The sequence below is a fragment of the Hyperoodon ampullatus genome (genome assembly GCF_949752795.1).
Source record: "Hyperoodon ampullatus genome assembly, chromosome: 3".
NCBI classification, from domain to species: Eukaryota; Metazoa; Chordata; class Mammalia; order Artiodactyla; family Ziphiidae; genus Hyperoodon; species Hyperoodon ampullatus.
In genome coordinates, this window is record NC_136916.1 from 86,532,127 (window position 1) to 86,540,930 (window position 8,804).

Below are 8,804 nucleotides of genomic sequence, written 5' to 3' on the forward strand. Positions count from 1 at the left end.
ACGTAAAAGCAGGAAAGGCAGTAGCCAACAAGTGGCTTTTGGTGCTCAGTGGCCAAGGCTCATTGTGGGAGAGAGTCCAGCCCAAAGAAGACTAGCCACAGAGAAAGAATTTGGCTTGGCAAGACCTCAGGAACAATACATGGTGGCAGAATAGAAATTCTCTTGAAAGAATGCCAAACATTTTTGGTTTCCTAGTAACATAATTTTCCTGAGATTTCTCTTATATTTGAATTTGCAGCATCTCCATACCTATTTTAAATCAAGGCAACAAAAGAATTTTTGTAATGACATAATAGAATCAAAGCTTCTTGGGGAGGGAGGGAAACCTAAAAGGTATCTGGCCCACCCCCTACCCACATATCTGGTATATGATGCCTCTGTTTCAACATCATATGATTACGAGGAGGGGATGTCACCAGGATCCCATTCCATTTCCAGAATTCTCTGTTAGAAAGTTCTCCTTCCCAGGCACAGAAACCTGCTTCTCTGAACTCTGCTTGTTGCCTCTAATTCAATCTGTTGTTGGAGGTTGGGGTTTGCAGGAGTGGATACAAGGGGACAAAAGGGGATGGAAATTGTCCTTCAGTGAAAGTTTACTGAGTCCCAGGTGCTGTGTTCTGTGCTTTAGACACATTATTTCTAATCCTCCAACAATGTCTCACAGCAACCTCAGGCTAATGCCCATGCACAGCCTCCCACCCCTGCCTGTTGTCTCTGTTCCTGTAGAAACATCATGAGATCTATTTTCATATGGAAACATCCCTTTGGCACTCTGTTCATTCATTCATTCATTCAGCACATATTTACTGGGCACCTACTATGTGGCAAGCTTGTACCAGATACTGGGGGTACAACCTTGAGCAGGTTGGCTTTTCAGGACAGCAGGACTGCCACATTCTGTCAGCAAGGGAAGCCCTCAATCTAGGTGACTATATTATTATTATCTGCAGCCAAAAAATATCCCTAGGCTGGCACCCTATAAGGTAGCCTATGACTTGAGGGACTCACCCCAGAGGTAGTGATGTCTAACTGGGAGGTTAAGCTGAGACACAGGGGGCTTCACCAGGTGATGGGGATGGAGAGTGTTACAGGCAGATGGAGTAGCCTATGCGCATACCATGAGTGCACGCAGTGCACTGAAAACAGGTGTGTGAGGCTAGAATGAAGAGCAAGGACTTGGGAGAGGTGAGAGCAGTGCTGGAGAGGTGGGCCCAGACTGGGGTGGGCCCTCCAGGTCGCGTAAAGGATTTGGGTCTTTAACTGAAGGGCAGCGAGGACCACTAAGCAGAGGAACAACTGGATTGACTTCAACTTCCAGGAAGCCAGTCTTGAAGGCTGTGTGGAGAATGGACCAGAAGGAGCACAGGGGCCGGGAGTCCGGGCGGGAAGCCGTGCAGCTGTCCTGTGTCTTACAGTGGGGACGGTAGGGTGGTGCTTGGGAGAAGTAACTGTGGTGGCGGAAGGGGTGGAAGACTTTAGCCATTGCCCATCATCTCATCAGCTCACCTCCAGAAGTCACCCCAAGTAAACAGATACTCCAAGTTAAAACAGGGTGCTGGCTCTGCACCTGTAGCTAGGAAACAAGCCCCCAGTCCCACCCCCTTCCACCAGCAGATTATTCCCAAGGCCCCCCACCCCCGGATCTATCCAGTCTGGAGAAATGGGGATATTTAGGGTAGACAGAACTTGGTATTTGGATATGGGAAACAGAGAGGGAGGAGAAGCAAGGATGACTCTGATCTCCTGCTTGAGCAGCAGGAAGACAGGAGGCAGAAGAAGGAACATGTTCAGTGGGGTATGGGGAGGATTCACTGGGGCCAGGTCCAGCTGGGGCCACCAGTGTGTAGTTTTAAGTACCAGGACAAGATTTCGGAGCCCCAGAAGAATCAGGGTGTGAGAGAAGACAGAGGACAAAGAGGTGAGCCTGACAGAAGACTGAACTCTCCTTTGATCTCCTCAAAATCTTCAAGGACGTCTGCAAACCTCACAAAATGCTTGCCATGATAGGTGTCCCATGGAAACTAGAGTGTGGCTGATTGCCACATCAGGGTAGATGCGAGAGAAAACAGGATGCAGGAGCCAGAAGCTGAGGGGACCACAAGACTGTCACACCCAGGGCTTCATCAAGCTGTGGAAATAGGTAGGATGATGGTGAGGGAGGATGCCTAGTGATGTCTAGAACGCAAAGAGGAGCTCCCTAATTCACGTCTGAGTTCTGTACATCCAAGCCTTTGGTACAAGGGTGAATTTGCAGAAAGAGCTCCAGTGTATTACCATCATCCCCTCAAAATAAGTTTGCAAATATCACCAGAGGGAATAAACCCTTATTAGTGGAATTTTGGGTACTGCGGCAGGTTATTGGGGCCACACTTGGTGGCAGGGAGGATTCTGGCACCTTCCAAATCACACTCCCTGACAGCAGCTTACTCCTCCCTTGTGCCCCAAGGTGCCACCTGAAGAAATTATCTCCCCGAAGCACCCCTGAGGATGACCAGACCCTCTCCGGCTGGTCAGGAGCCTCACCAGCAATCCCTGTGGAAGTGGGGAGATCCTAATGAAACAGCAACAGAAAACAAATTATACTGAGACGTCTCTAAATGAGCCAAGGGAAATTGTGTATAATTCTATGTTTTTGCCATTACTCCTAGAAATAGGGGGTCGACTTTCCCTATGATTTTTACATCTGGAGACTGAATGAAAACAGACTTAAACAATTGCACGGAAGCTTCAGAATCTCCTGAAAATCTCTCAAAAAACAACGTGAGGGGGCTTCCCTGGTGGCCCAGTGGTTGAGAGTCCGCCTGCTGATACAGGGGACACGGGTTCGTGCCCCGGTCCGGGAAGATCCCACATGCCGCAGAACGGCTGGGCCTGTGAGCCATGGCCACTGAGCCTGCGCGTCCGGAGCCTGTGCTCCGCAGCCGGAGAGGCCACAGCGGTGAGAGGCCTGCGTACAGCAAAAAAAAAAAAAAAAACAATGTGAGGTAAATATGGAAATTTTCCAAAAAAAAAAAAAAAACAGTTTACTGAAAAATAATTTGCAGTTTGAATGTTCTATGAAAAAATTTTCACATCATGTACATTTTCATTTCAGGCTCATTTTGTTGAAATAACATTGTCTTTAATTTTTATTTTGTTTTTGTTTAAGCATACAGCTAAGCAAGAAGAAGGCGCTGTTCTGCCTACTAGTAGAGTTTTTTGGGTAACTGTCTTCCATGTACCCTGCTTCTCCCCCCACCCTCAATCTAGCTTATTGATTACTTAAGATTGAGAGGGTCTCATTTCCCACTAAGCAGGCACAAGACCAAACCTCACAGGTAATAGGTGCTCAATAAAAACATACAGATCTGAATGGAATTGTGGGGAAAGGCAGCAGCATGGGCTTTTCCTCAGGAAAACAGGGACAGGAGGCAGCCATCTCAAAAGGTCCTCTCTTTGGGGTGCCCGTGAGAGCAGGGACTGAGCCATAATTAGCTTTGTGTTCCCAATCCTTAGTACCCAGAAGGCGAATGTTTGATGTAAGAGGCCAGGCATTAGGGCCAGGAAAAAGAACATTTATGCATCAGGGGAAGTACTACAAATGCAGACATTTTTCTCTTTGCAATCAGGGAACTCCAGGCCAGAGGGGCAGCATCATTTTGGATACTGGCATAGCAGAGCCATCACTGGTGAGGAATGGCAGGAGAGTTTCCAGGATCCTCATTCTTGGTGGGCAAACAGTGCAGGCAAGATATATGGATCAGCTCCTCCATGCTTGGAGCGGCAGAGCTGTCCCTGCTACAATTCTCAATTCAAAACGTCTTTCTGAATACATTCAACTCTTATTGTTTTTATGGTTGATTTGGGTTTCAACCAAAACTTCACCACTTACCAGCTGTGTGACCGTCAGCAAATGATTTAGCTTTTCTGAGCCTCCATTTTCGCATCTGTAAAATGGGGATAAAATTTAGTAATACCTATCTCTCTGGGAAATCTTGACACATGTAAAGCACAGTGCCTAGCACACACCAAGCACCCAGTGAATTTCCCAACAGTAGGAGAGGCTTACCCAGGGTGAGCCTTGGACAAAATCACAATGTGGAAGGTGTTTGTCCGCAAGCCCTCTCATAGCTCTTTTCCCCAGCAGTGATTCTGTGCAAACAGGCCAGCCTCAGAAATGGGGTGGGAGGACTGGCTAGGAACATAGTGGGTGGCACAGAAGCCTATACGAGGCAGGGCTGGGGTTACGAAGAACCAACCTGCAAGGTGGCCTGCTCCCACCCTGGTTTCAGGGGTGGGGGAATGGGGGGTGGCCAAGTGAAGGTTGTAGGGACCATGGTGGGGGTAGGGTACAGGAGCCTGCAGAGGGATGGTACTTGCCAATGCAGAGGGGAGGGGTGGGGTTACAGCTCCCCAGTTCAACTGGGGACTTGAATTCCCAGGGGAATTGGCAGGCAGTTTCTAAGGCCTCCTCCAGGTAAACTGGAACTCTGGATGAAGCTCCCTGGCTCTCTGGGACAGAGGCTGCAGCTTGGCGAGTGCTGTCTACCAGGGTTTACCCCAAGCCTTCTAGGCACTCGGACAAGGAATGAGGAGTAAATGCTCCTGCCCACCTCCCTCTCTGTCCTCCTCACTGACCACCTCCCCATGCCTCCCCCAGCCCCCAGGCTCCCTGATGGTCCTCCAGCACACCCTGTGCCTCTCTGCCTGGGATGCCCTTCCCCATGTCGCTAGCTCACTAGCTGGCTCACTGTATACAGCTTCTGTCCAATTGTCACTTCATCCAAGAGAACTTTGCTGTCTGCCCATGTGAAATATCACACACATCTTTCCCCATTCCTATCACTCTCTGGCCCCTTATTTTCTTCACAGTGCTCACTGCCATCCAACCCATGACACATTTGTTGGTGACCTTGTCTACCTCCTATACCATAATGAATGCCCCATGATGGCAGGGACCGGTGCTCACTCTGGTATCCCCAGAGTCCAGCCAAATGTCTAACACCTGAGCATGTAGCTGCTCAATAAAAACTGGATGAATGAATGCATGAGTGGGTGAACTGCCAAACCCCATCTGCTGGTAGGTAAAGGTCACTAACATACTGAATTGGCTCCAGAACTGACCAGGATTGAGTACATATGGCCTAATGAATGTCGTATGTACCAATTACTGTTGCCTTGGGAACAGGGAGGAGGGGCTAAGCATAAGGAAGGCAGCAGCTCAGCTTGGGGCTCCCCTATACCTGCTTCAAGTATCCATCCAGGGACGTTTTTATTGGGAGGCTCTTGTACACTGAAAGCTTCCTCTTGATTCAGTGGCCTGAATCCCTGATGGTGGGACTTCAGGCACCATGGCCAGCAGGGGAGAAGGCTGCCCCAAATTGCATGTCACCTCATGCCTTAAAGGCTAACTCCAATAGCAACCAAAGGGTCATTTATGCAGACACGCCATTAAAGAGATGAGAGAATTTAAGTCATAGTTTCCATGGCATTACCCAGATAAATGACAGCATGTGGCTAGGGCTTGGATGGAGTTCTTGCCCACAGGTCGGGCTTTCTTTTCTCTGGTGGTTAAAATCACTGGCTGGCAAAGGACGCAGCAAGCAGGGTATCATTACTGAACAATTCTTGACGCAAAATGCAAGAAGGTCCAGGCCCCACCCAGAAGCCCATGGTCACGACACTTGCCTGATCTCGTGGCTGAATCCATTGAGAGGAACTATTTCAGTACCAAGAACACATTTCTTCAGGGTCCATCCATATGTGAGGAGAAATGGCAAACGCCTCTCTGTGTGACAGTGCCCAGAAACATGCAGGCTCTCACACTGGTGCATGTGACAGAAACCTCACCCACAGGTGTGGCCAACATCTGAGAGGTTTTCCAGGGAGCCTCCTTGAAGAAGTAATGATATTCTCCTGTGGAGGGTGGGGTGTGGTGGTGATAACATGGAAGGGGAAAAAGAAAACAAAACACCCATTCTGAAAGTGTGGGCTCAGAAAGTGGGGACTGTGTAAAAGGCTGTCCCTTGGGGTCATGTCACTGCTTCCTCTCCTGCAGCGGCTCAGCCTTCCCTGCCTGCTGCACCCCAGGGCCCTGGATCCCTCCACCACCATGACAAGTTGCAACAAAGCCCCATCCCCATGAAACAGATTCATCTGCACTTGAACAGTGTTTGATTTTTGCCAGGAGAAGTATTCTAATTTATGTGCACATCAAAGCTGTCATCAATCCCACCATAACTGGAAAGGTCATGGAGTCTGAACCGTAGCTCTCTCACTTAGCTGTGTGACTGGGACAAGCTTATTAACCTCTCTGAGCCTCAGTTTTTTCATTTGCAACATAAGATAACCTTATGTCCATGGCGCTATCAGGATTAAACATGATTAAATGCACTTACGTAAATAAAGGATCTAGAAAATGCCTGGGAGCTAGTGGATGCTCAATAAATATACTTACCCTGCTGAAACGCCTCATTGTTTAGCTTACTAAATGATGTTATATTACTCTATAGTGGATTATTATTCCTTTTAACTTCTGGTCTAGATGGCACCTTTTAGCTTCTTGTATTTTTGTGTTAGATATGTTTGATATGTAAGATACGTTTGGTTTTTAATAAAGTTATAATAAAGCTATATGTTAGAACTAGCTCAATCTAATAACACTCTCAAATACTAGAGTGATTTGAGGGACATTCATTCCCACGTTAATCCATTTATACCCTACCTTACTCCAAAAGTATTTTGAGGGACTAACAAAAATAGATACAGCAGGATACAAAGAGATAAGATTAGTTGTTACAGGTTGGTCACAGAGTTAATCCTGAGCTTTCTAGAAGCCAAAGCAAAGAGGGAAAGCTGAGCAATAATAAGATGCATAGTGTTTGCAAGATACCAATTGCTTCCAGGAAACACAATTTTTCCTGCACTAAGCTCTAAGTGAACTCTGTCCCATCCTCAACAGAATCTCTACAGAACAACTGCCTCTGATCCTGCCTGATGGTACAAACCAGGGCACCACACCTGAGGGCTACTCAATGATCCAAACAAGGTGGGTTTCTGTTGGTCTGGCTTGATCCACAGATGGGATTTTACTCACAGGAATCAAATGAAATGCATATCCCTTTCAGTTACTGTAGATGCATAACAAAATTATGACTTAAGTTTTTAAGATGACTTAAAAATATTTTATTTTGGGCTTCCCTGGTGGCTCAGTGGTTGAGAATCTGCCTGCCGATGCAGGGAACACGGGTTTGTGCCCCAGTCTGGGAAGATCCCACATGCCGCAGAGCAGCTAGGCCCGTGAGCCATGGCCGCTGAGCCTGCGCATCTGGAGCCTGTGCTCCGCAACGGGAGAGGCCACAACAGTGAGAGGCCTGCGTACCGCAAAAAAAAAAAAAAATTTATTTTGCTTACAATTTTGTGGGCCAGAAATTTGGGCAGGCTACAACACAGATAGCTTGTTTCTGCTCCACAATGTTGGGGACTCATCTAGTGGCAACTCAAAAGCTGGCAGATGGAGGCATCTTCACTTACATGTCTGGTGGTTGATTTGGCTGTTGGCTGGAACAGGAGGGCTCACACATGGCCTCTTCACATGGTCCACGATTCCTTGCATGGAGTCCTCAACGTAGTTGGAATTCTTACATGCCAGTTCAGGGCTCTGAAGGGCTCTGAGTGTCCCAGAGAGCCAGACAGAAGCTATATACTTTGCATACTTCTTGCCTACCTCAGAAGGATACAAAGTCCCTTTCACTGCATTCAGTTGGTTACAAACAAGTCACAAGCCCACCCAGATTTTGGGGAGAGGACAAAGACCCCACTTCTTGGTAGGAGACCTGTCAAGGTCACATTGCAGAAAAGTATGTGGATGGGAGATATTGTTGCTGCCATCTTTAAAAAATACAATATGCTATAATATCTTTTATGCAATCACCCATAAATACTGTATCTGCAACCAAGCCTTTGAGAAGAATTAAGTAGATCTAGGATTAAGGGCTTAGAGGGTGTCTTTTTGATGCCAAACACCAAGCAAGGAGGTCTCGGCTTGGTCTATATTGTATAGAGCAGGTTTGAGAGGCACAGTGACCATACACTAAAGGGATCAACAGATCTGGGTCCCCATGTGTATTATTCTGCTCAGGCCCCATAACAAAATACCATAGACTGGGTGCTTAAACAAGAGAAATTCTATTTACTCACAGGTCTGGAGGCCAGAAGTCTACGATCAAAGTGCCAGCATGGTCAGGTTCTGGTGAGAGTTCTCTTCTTGGGTTGCAGATGGCCACCTTCTCACTATGTGTTCACATGACCCCTTCTTTATGTGAGCACAGGGAGAGAAAGAGGTGGTGGGGAGAGAGAGAGAGAAAGCCCTCTGATATCTCTTCCTATAAGGACGCTCATCCCATTATAAGGGCCCCACTTTTATGACCTCATCTAACCCTAATCACCTCCCAAAGAACTCATCTCCAAATACCATCACAGTGGGGCTTAGGGCTTCAACATACGAATGGGGGCACAAACATTCAGTTCAGAGCACCATGGCTACAGATATGCCAGCATTCAGTGGAAAATGATGTCAATTCCTGAATATTTCCAAATATCCAAAATCTTTAATCAAGTAGACAAATCACCCACACATGTGAATTTTTCACTTTCTTTCCAATTTAGTCTTATAGCTAAAACTCAAGCCAGAGACTATGACACAGATATAAATAGAGCATCATTATATATAATTTGGAAAGGATTTCACTGGTGTACATCTGTAAGCAGTTCAGGAACACTTTCAAGCTGTGTTTACATGATATCAAACATCTGGATGAAAACTG

At 47.0% G+C, this 8,804-nt stretch overlaps 1 long non-coding RNA gene across 1 annotated transcript; it reads right to left on the reverse strand.

Moving 5' to 3' along the window:
* Window positions 1–2,755: 2,755 nt before the first annotated feature.
* LOC307050074 lies at window positions 2,756–5,753 on the reverse strand. Its single transcript, XR_013810779.1, has 3 exons — window positions 5,668–5,753; window positions 3,872–3,926; window positions 2,756–2,947 (listed from the first exon to the last, which is right to left on the reverse strand). It is a non-coding gene; the product is annotated as an uncharacterized lncRNA (long non-coding RNA).
* Between the last annotated feature and the right edge of the window lie 3,051 nt (window positions 5,754–8,804).